Here is a 10,268-nt window from a genome sequence, read left to right on the forward strand (position 1 = left end):
ATATCCTATTTAGAGGGTGCTTTGGTCACGTTTGTTTGACAACATAAGATCATGCCATACGCATGTCTTGGGCCCTTGCTCATCTCACCCAACATCAAGTCAGTGGACAGACACTCATTCTCTCTGAATTGCTGCATAACATTCCAGAGTATGGATGTAACACAATTTATTCACCCCTAAGGATAGATAGCTGGTTGTTTCCAAGTTTTCTTTCTCAACTGTTACAAGCAATGTTGCAATAACCATCCTTGGATCTATGGCTTTCTCCCTTACACCCACTTTCTGATGGATTCCTGGAAGTGAGCTGGGTCAGCATATGCGTGTCGTTCTTTTTCGGTTCAATAGCTGTTTCCTATGTTATTCTTCATTCGTTCTTTTCGCATATACTGAGCGTCTGGTGTGTGCAAGGCACTGTATTGGTTGTGCAGAAGTAAACAAGACAAGGCTTTGCCCTCTAGCCATATAAATACTGAGGGGTATTTATATAGCTAATCTATATTAGTTATATAGATAACTATTAGTTGAATACTAGTTATATACTGTATAACTGTATTTACATAACTCTACTCAACAAAGTGATAGTACCCTAAAAAGGAGGTAGGTAGAGATAAAGGATGAGGGCAAACAGAGAGTGACCCGGAGAGGCTATGTCCAGCTGGGGCAAAGGCCGAGGCCCTGGCCCCACTCTTCTCCTCATCCCTGGTTGCCCACAAGAGATAATCTCTGGAATTGGAGGACATTTTCCCCACTCATACTAGCCACTATTTATTATGGTGACCTTCTATGTGTTAGATGTTTCACATATATTCTCTTATTCGTACTAATTCTTATAAACCCACTGCATTCGTTATCTATTGCTGTGTAACAAACTCCCCCCCCGGGACTTAGTGGCCCCAAACAATAAGTATTTATTTATTTTTTTTTTTAATTTTTTTTATTGTTATGTTAATCCCCATACATTACATCATTAGTTTTAGATATAGTGTTCCATGATTCATTGTTTGTGCATAACACCCAGTGCTCCATGCAGAACGTGCCCTCCTCAATACCCATCACCAGGCTAACCCATCCTCCCAACTCCCTCCCCTCTAGAACCCTCAGTTTGTTTTTCAGAGTCCATTGTCTCTCATGGTTCTTCTCCCCCTCCGATTTCCCCCCCTTCATTCTTCCCCTCCTGCTACATTCTTCTTCTTCTTTTTTTCTTTCTTAACATATATTGCATTATTTGTTTCAGAGGTACAGATCTGAGATTCAACAGTCTTGCACAATTCACAGCGCTTACCAGAACACATACCCTCCCCAGTGTCCATCACCCAGTCACCCCATCCCTCCCACCCCACCCCCCACTCCAGCAACCCTCAGTTTGTTTCCTGAGATTAAGAATTCCTCATATCAGTGAGGTCATATGATACATGTCTTTCTCTGTTTGACTTATTTCGCTCAGCATAATACCCTCCAGTTCCATCCACGTCGTTGCAAATGGCAAGATCTTATTCCTTTTGATGGCTGCATAATATTCCATTGTATATATATACCACATCTTCTTTATCCATTCATCTGTTGATGGACATCTTGGCTCTTTCCACAGTTTGGCTATTGTGGACATTGCTGCTATAAACATCAGGGTGCACGTAGCCTTTCGGGTCCCTACTTTTGTATCTTTGGGGTAAATACCCAGTAGTGCAATTGCTGGATCATATGGTAGCTCTATTTTCAACTTTTTGAGGAACCTCCATACTGTTTTCCAGAGTGGCTGCACCAGCTTGCATTCCCACCAACAGTGTAGGAGGGTTCCCCTTTCTCCGCATCCTCGCCAACATCTGTCATTTCCTGACTTGTTAATTTTAGCCATTCTGACTGGTGTGAGGTGGTATCTCATTGAGGTTTTGATTTGGATTTCCCTGATGCCGAGCGATATTGAACACTTTTTCATGTGTCTGTTGGCCATTTGGATGTCTTCTTTGGAAAAATGTCTGTTCATGTCTTCTGCCCATTTCTTGATTGGATTCTTTGTTCTTTTGGTGTTGAGTTTGATGAGTTCTTTATAGATTTTGGATACTAGCCCTTTATCTGATATGTCATTTGCAAATATCTTCTCCCATTCTGTCAGTTGTCTTTTGGTTTTGTTGACTGTTTCCTTTGCTTTGCAAAAGCTTTTTATCTTGATGAAGTCCCAATAGTTCATTTTTGCCCTTGCTTCCCTTGCCTTTGGCGATGTTTCTAGGAAGAAGTTGCTGCGGCTGAGGTCGAAGAGGTTGCTGCCTGTGTTCTCCTTTAGGATTTTGATGGACTCCTGTCTCACATTGAGGTCTTTCAACCATTTGGAGTCTATTTTTGTGTGTGGTGTAAGGAAATGGTCCAGTTTCATTCTTCTGCATGTGGCTGTCCAATTTTCCCAACACCATTTGTTGAAGAGACTGTCTTTTTTCCATTGGACATTCTTTCCTGCTTTGTCAAAGATTAGTTGACCATAGAGTTGAGGGTCCATTTCTGGGCTCTCTATTCTGTTCCATTGATCTATGTGTCTGTTTTTGTGCCAGTACCATACTGTCTTGATGATGACAGCTTTGTAGTAGAGCTGGAAGTCCGGAATTGTGATGCCGCCAGCTTTGCTTTTCTTTTTCAACATTCCTCTGGCTATGCGGGGTCTTTTCTGGTTCCATACAAATTTTAGGATTATTTGTTCCATTTCTTTGAAGAAAGTGGATGGTATTTTGATGGGGATTGCATTGAATGTGTAGATTGCTCTAGGTAGGATTGACATCTTCACAATATTTGTTCTTCCAATCCATGAGCATGGAACGTTTTTCCATTTCTTTGTGTCTTCCTCAATTTCTTTCATGAGTATTTTATAGTTTTCTGAGTACAGATCCTTTGCCTCTTTGGTTAGATTTATTCCTAGGTATCTTATGGTTTTGGGTGCAATTGTAAATGGGATCGACTCCTTAATTTCTCTTTCTTCTGACTTGTTGTTGGTGTATAGGAATGCCACTGACTTCTGTGCATTGATTTTATATCCTGCCACTTTACTGAATTCCTGTATGAGTTCTAGCAATTTTGGGGTGGAGTCTTTGGGATTTTCCACATAAAGTATCATATCATCTGCAAAGAGTGAGAGTTTGACTTCTTCTTTGCCGATTTGGATGCCTTTGATTTCTTTTTGTTGTCTGATTGCTGTGGCTAGGACTTCCAATACTATGTTGAATAGCAGTGGTGATAGTGGACATCCCTGCCGCGTTCCTGACCTTAGGGGGAAAGCTCTCAGTTTTTCCCCATTGAGAATGATATTCGCTGTAGGTTTTTCATAGATGGCTTTTATGATATTGAGGTATGTACTCTCTATCCCTATACTCTGAAGAGTTTTGATCAAGAAAGGATGCTGTACTTTGTCAAATGCTTTTTCTGCATCTATTGAGAGGATCATATGATTCTTGTTCTTTCTTTTGTTAATGTATTGTATCACGTTGATTGATTTGCGGATGTTGAACCAACCTTGCAGCCCAGGGATAAATCCCACTTGGTCGTGGTGAATAATCCTTTTAATGTACTGTTGGATCCTATTGGCTAGTATTTTGGTGAGAATTTTTGCATTCATGTTCATCAGGGATATTGGTCTGTAATTCTCCTTTTTGATGGGGTCTTTGTCTGGTTTTGGGATCAAGGTAATGCTGGCCTCATAAAATGAGTTTGGAAGTTTTCCTTCCATTTCTATTTTTTGGAACAGTTTCAGAAGGATAGGTATTAATTCTTCTTGAAATGTTTGGTAGAATTCCCCTGGGAAGCCATCTGGCCCTGGGCTTTTGTGTTTTGGGAGATTTTTGATGACTGCTTCTATTTCCTTAGTGGTTATAGGTCTGTTCAGGTGTTCTATTTCTTCCTGGTTCAGTTTTGGTAGTTGATACATCTCTAGGAATGCATCCATTACTTCCAGGTTATCTAATTTGCTGGCATAGAGTTGCTCATAATATGTTCTTATAATTGTTTGTATTTCTTTGGTGTTGGTTGTGATTTCTCCTCTTTCATTCATGATTTTGTTGATTTGGGTCATTTCTCTTTTCTTTTTGATAAGTCTGGCCAGGGGCTTATCAATCTTGTTAATTCTTTCAAAGAACCAGCTCCTAGTTTCGTTGATCTGTTCTACTGTTCTTTTGGTTTCTATTTCATTGATTTCTGCTCTGATCTTTATTATTTCTCTTCTCCTGTTGGGTTTAGGCTTTATTTGCTGTTCTTTCTCCAGCTCCTTTAGGTGTAGGGTTAGGTTGTGTACTTGAGACCTTTCTTGTTTCTTGAGAAAGGCTTGTATTGCTATATACTTTCCTCTTAGGACTGCCTTTGCTGTATCCCAAAGATTTTGAATAGTTGTGTTTTCATTTTCATTGGTTTCCATGAATTTTTTTAATTCTTCTTTAATTTCCTGGTTGACCCATTCATTCTTCAGTAGGATGCTCTTTAGCCTCCATGTATTTGAGTTCTTTCCGACTTTCCTCTTGTGATTGAGTTCTAGTTTCAAAGCATTGTGGTCTGAAAATAGGCAGGGAATGATCCCAATCTTCTGGTACCGGTTGAGACCTGATTTATGACCTAGGATGTGATCTATTCTGGAGAATGTTCCATGGGCACTAGAGAAGAATGTGTATTCCCTTGCTTTGGGATGGAATGTTCTGAATATGTCTGTGAAGTCCATTTGGTCCAGTGTGTCATTTAAAGTCTTTATTTCCTTGTTGATCTTTTGCTTAGATGATCTATCCATTTCAGTGAGGGGGGTGTTAAAGTCCCCCACTATTATTGTATTGTTGTCGATGTGTTTCTTTGCTTTTTTTTTTTTTTTTTTTTTTTTTAAAGATTTTATTTATTTATTTGACAGAGAGAGAGGGAACACAAGCAGGGGGAGTGGGAGAGGGAGAAGCAGGCTTCCCGCGGAGCAGGGAGCCCGATGCGGGGCTCGATCCCAGGACCCTGGGATCATGACCTGAGCCGAAGGCAGACGCTTAACGACTGAGCCACCCAGGCGCCCCTCTTTGCTTTTGTTATTAATTGCCTTATATAATTGGCTGCTCCCATGTTAGGGGCATAGATATTTACAATTGTTAGATCTTCTTGTTGGATAGACCCTTTAAGTATGATATAGTGTCCTTCCTCATCTCTTATTACAGTCTTTGGTTTAAAATCTAATTTGTCTGATATAAGGATTGCCACCCCAGCTTTCTTTTGGTGTCCATTAGCATGGTAAATGGTTTTCCACCCCCTCACTTTCAATCTGGGGGTGTCTTTGGGTCTAAAATGAGTCTCTTGCAGACAGCATATCGATGGGTCTTGTTTTTTAATCCAATCTGATAGCCTGTGTCTTTTGATTGGGGCATTTAGCCCATTTACATTCAGGGTAACTATTGAAAGATAGGAGTTCAGTGCCATTGTATTGCCTGTAAAGTGACTGTTACTGTATATTGTTTGTGTTCCTTTCTGGTCTATGTTGCTTTTAGGCTCTCTCTTTGCTTAGAGGACCCCTTTCAATATTTGTTGTAGGGCTGGTTTCGTGTTTGCAAATTCCTTTAGTTTTTGTTTGTCCTGGAAGCTTTTTATCTCTCCTTCAATTTTCAATGACAGCCTAGCTGGATATAGTATTCTTGGCTGCATATTTTTCTCATTTAGTGCTCTGAATATGTCCTGCCAGTCCTTTCTGGCCTGCCAGGTCTCTGTGGATAAGTCTGTTGCCAATCTAATGTTTCTACCATTGTAGGTTACATATCTCTTCTCCCGAGCTGCTTTCAGGATTTTCTCTTTGTCTCTGAGACTCGTAAGTTTTACTATTAGATGTCGGGGTGTTGACCTATTTTTATTGATTTTGAGAGGGGTTCTCTGTGCTTCCTGGATTTTGATGCCTGTTTCCTTCCCCAAATTAGGGAAGTTCTCTGCTATAATTTGCTCCATTATACCTTCTGCACCTCTCTCTCTTTCTTCTTCTTCTGGGATCCCAATTATTCTAATGTTGTTTCGTCTTATGGTATCGTTTATCTCTCGAATTCTGCCCTCGTGATCCAGTAGTTGTTTATCTCTCTTTTTCTCAGCTTCTTTATTTTCCATCATTTGGTCTTCTATCTCGCTGATTCTTTCTTCTGCCTCATTTATCCTAGCAGTTAGCGCCCCCATATTTGATTGCACCTCATTGATAGCCTTTTTGATTTCTACTTGGTTCGATTTTAGTTCTTTTACTTCTCCAGAAAGGGTTTCTCTAATAACTTCCATGTTTTTTTCAAGCCCAGCTAGTATCTTTAAAGTGATGATTCTGAACTCTAGATCTGACATCGTACTAATGTCCGTATTGAGTAGGTCCCTGGCAGTCGGTACTACCTCTTGTTCTTTTTGTTGAGGTGATTTTTTCCGTCTTGTCATTTTGTGCAGAGGAGAATAGATTAATGAGAGAACAAAATGCTAGCAGGGTAACAACGTCCCCAGAAAATATACTCTAAACAAATCAGAAAAGACCTGAAGCAGTGGGAAAAGAAAGGGAAAGAGAGAAAAAAGAAAAGGAAAGAAAAAAAGAAAAAAGAAAAAGATAAAGATAAAAACAAACAAAAACAGAACAAAACAAAACAAAACAAAAACAGAATGTGATCAAATATGATCAGGCTGGTTTATAGATCAGTGCCACACACTAGATTTTGGGTGTATTTTGGTCTGTTAAAAGAAAGTCCCTCCCAAAATTTTAAAGAAAGAAAAACTTGTATATGTACAAAAATAAGGGTTGATATGATGAAGGGATGGAATATGACTGTAAAGATGGAAATTATAAAAAATTTTTTTAAAAAAGGATTTGATAAGTTGTTTGAAAAAAGAAAGAAGAGGATTAAAAAAAAAAAAAAAAAGAAAAAAGGGAGAGAATGTGATCAGGCAGGGGAGTAGAAAAAAACCATACACTAGAGATTTAGATTATATTTTGATCTGTTAGAAGAAACTATCTCAAGATTTTAAAGAGAGAACAACTTATATATATATGCCAAAAATACGGGTAACTACTATGAAGGGATAGAATATGACTTCCAGAAAGTGGTCGCTTTTCTGTTCAGAGAGTTGTTGCTATTCTTTTCTTCGATCTCCTGTTGAGTTTGTAGGTGTTCAGAATGGTTTGATCCCTATCCAGCTGAATTCCTGAGAGGAGACGAAATCCAGGTCTCCTACTCCTCCGCCATCTTGCTCCGCCCCTAAGTATTTATTATATTACAGGTTTTATTTGGCCTTTTGTGCCTGGCTTCTTTCACTTAGCATAACATTTTCAGGGTTCATCCATATTATAAGCATGAATCAGTATTCCATCTCTTTTTATGACCAAAAAATATTCCATTGTATGGATACCACACTTTTTTTCTACATCAGTTAATAGACATTCTTTTATTTTTACAAATTTTTAAAATTCAGTATAGTTGACACACGATGTTACATTAGTTTCATGGGTATAAGATAGTGATTCAACTTCCCTATACAATAGTCTATGCTCACCGCAAGTGTAGCTACCATCTGTCACCATACAATGCTATGGCAACATTGACTAGATTCCTATACTGTACCTTTTATTCCTGTGACTTATTCATTCCATAACTGGAAGGCTGTATCATCCATTCCCCTTCACCCATTTCCCCCACCCCCCTACCCTTTCCCTCTGGCAACCATCAATCCGTTCTCTGTATTTATAGGTCTGACTCTGCTTTTTGTTTATTCATTTGTTTTGTTTTTTAAATTTTACATATAAGTAAAATCATATGGTATTTGTCTTTCTCAGTCTGACTTATTTCACTTAGCAGAATAATACCCTCTAGGTCTATCCATGTTGTCACAAATGGCAAGATCCCCTCCTTTTCGTGGCTGCATAATATTCCATTGTACATACATATCACATCTTATCTATTCATCTATCAGTGGACACTTGGGTTGCTACCATATTTTAGCTATTGTAAATAATGCTGCAATAAACGTAGAGGTGCATGTGTATTTTCAAATTAGTGTTTCCCTTTTCTTTTTGTAAATACCCAGTAGTGGAATTACTGGATCATATGATATTTCTAATTTTAATTTTTTGAGGAACCTCCATACTGTTTTCCACAGTGGCTACACCGATTTTCATTCCCATCAAAAGTGCATGAGGGTCCCTTTTTATCCACATCCTCACCAACACTTGTTATTTCTTAATGGACATTCTTTTAATTAATATTTACATAGCACATATTTTTCTATCTTACACTGTCCTTATTAAAAATTATAGATAAGAGTAGCCGCCCAAAGCCAATTCCCTCCCAAGAGGATTAAAGTTTATCCAAATTTTTCTCTGCACATGTATTCAAATGTTTATGTACCTATATTAGTTATCTACTGCTGTGTAACATATTACTGTAAAACTTAGTGGCTTAGGGGCGCCTGGGTGGCTCAGCCGGTTAAGCAGCTGCCTTCGGCTCAGGTCATGATCCTGGGGTCCTGGGATCGAGCCCCACGTCCGGCTCCCTGCTCAGTGGAGAGCCTGCTTCTCCCTCTCCCTCTGCCTACTTGTGCTCTCTATCTCTCTGTCAAATAAATAAATAAAATCTTTAAAAAAAAATAAAAAATAAAAATAAAACTTAGTGGCTTAAAACAATAATAAACACTTATTATGTCATGCGGTATCTAAGAATTAGGAATTCTGGAGTGGTTTGGCTAGTTGGTTCTGACTCAGGCTCTCTCATGAGGTTGCAGTCAAGATATTGGCAAGGACTGCAGTCCTCTGAGGGTGTGACTGGGGCTTCCCAAATGTCTCACTCACATAGATGAAGAGTCAGTGCTAGCTGTTGGCAGGTCTCAGTTCCCCTCCATCCAGGGCTGCCATATTTAGTAAATAAAAATATGAATGCAAATAGTAGATAAATCAGTTCTGGAAATCTAATGTATAGCACAGTGATGATAGTCAACAATACTGTATTATAAACTTCAAAGTTGCTAAGAGACTAGATCTTAATTGTTCTCATCACAAAAGAGAAATAATAATTATATGACATCCTAGAGGTGTTAGCTAAATTATGGTGGCAATCATGTTGTAATATATAAATGTATCAAATCAACATATTGTACACTTTAAACTTACACAGTGTCAAAAATAAATTTTACCTCAATTTTTTTTAAAAAAAAGGAAAGTAAGACCCAACTATATGCTGCTTACAAGAAAGTTACTTAAATATAAAAACACAGATAGGCTATAGTTAAAAAGGTGGGGGAAAGATATACCATGCTACTTCTAATCAAAAGAAAACTGGGGGTGCCTGGGTGGCTCAGTCGGTTAAGCATCTGCCTTTGGCTCAAGTCATGATCCTGGGGTCTTGGGATCGAGCCCCCTTCTCCTCTCCCTCTGCCTGCCACTCCCCCTGCTTGTACTCTCTCTCTCACTCTCTCTCTCTCTGTAAAATAAAAAAATAAAATCTTTTAAAAAAAAGAGAGAGAGAGAGAAAGAAAGTTGAAGATGCAGTAGATTTCAGAGCAAATAATATTACCAGGGATAAAGAGAATCATTTCATAATGATAAATAAATCAATTCATTGAAAGGATATAACAATTCTAAATATTTATGAGGAGCTTCAAAACACATTAAACAAAAAAATGCTAGAAATTTAAGGAAAAATAGAGAAGTTCATAATTATAGTTGGAATTCTCAATACTCCTCTATCAATAATTTAGAGAACAAGTAGAGAGAGACCAACGAGGATATAGAAGACTATATTGATCAAATTGGCCCAATGCCCAATAGCAGTAGGATATGCATTATTTTTTCATGTATTTTGAAAATTTACCATGTTAGACCATATTCTGGGCCATAAAACAAATCTAAATAAATTTTAAAGGATTCAAATCACAAAAGTATATTCTCCTACTACAATGGAATTAAATAAGAAGTCAGTAACATAAAGATAACTGAAAATCCCCAAATATTTGGAAACTAAATAATTTACTTTTTAAAAAAATTTTATTGATTTATTTGAGAGAGGGAGAGAGCGCAGAAGCAGGGGGAACGGCAAGCAGAGGGGGAAGCAGACTCCCCCCTGAGCGGGGAGCCGGATGCGGGGCTCGATCCCAGAACGCTGGGATCATGACCTGAGCCGAAGGCAGACGCTGAACCGACGGAGCCACTCAGGCGTCCCCTAAATAATTTACTTTAAATAATCCATGGGTCAAAGAAAAAATAAAAAAGAAATTAGAAAGTAATTTGAACTGAATTAAAATCAAAATACAATCTATCAAAATTTGTGGATGCTGCT

Source organism: Halichoerus grypus, chromosome 2 (assembly GCF_964656455.1).
Source record: "Halichoerus grypus chromosome 2, mHalGry1.hap1.1, whole genome shotgun sequence".
NCBI classification, from domain to species: domain Eukaryota; kingdom Metazoa; phylum Chordata; class Mammalia; order Carnivora; family Phocidae; genus Halichoerus; species Halichoerus grypus.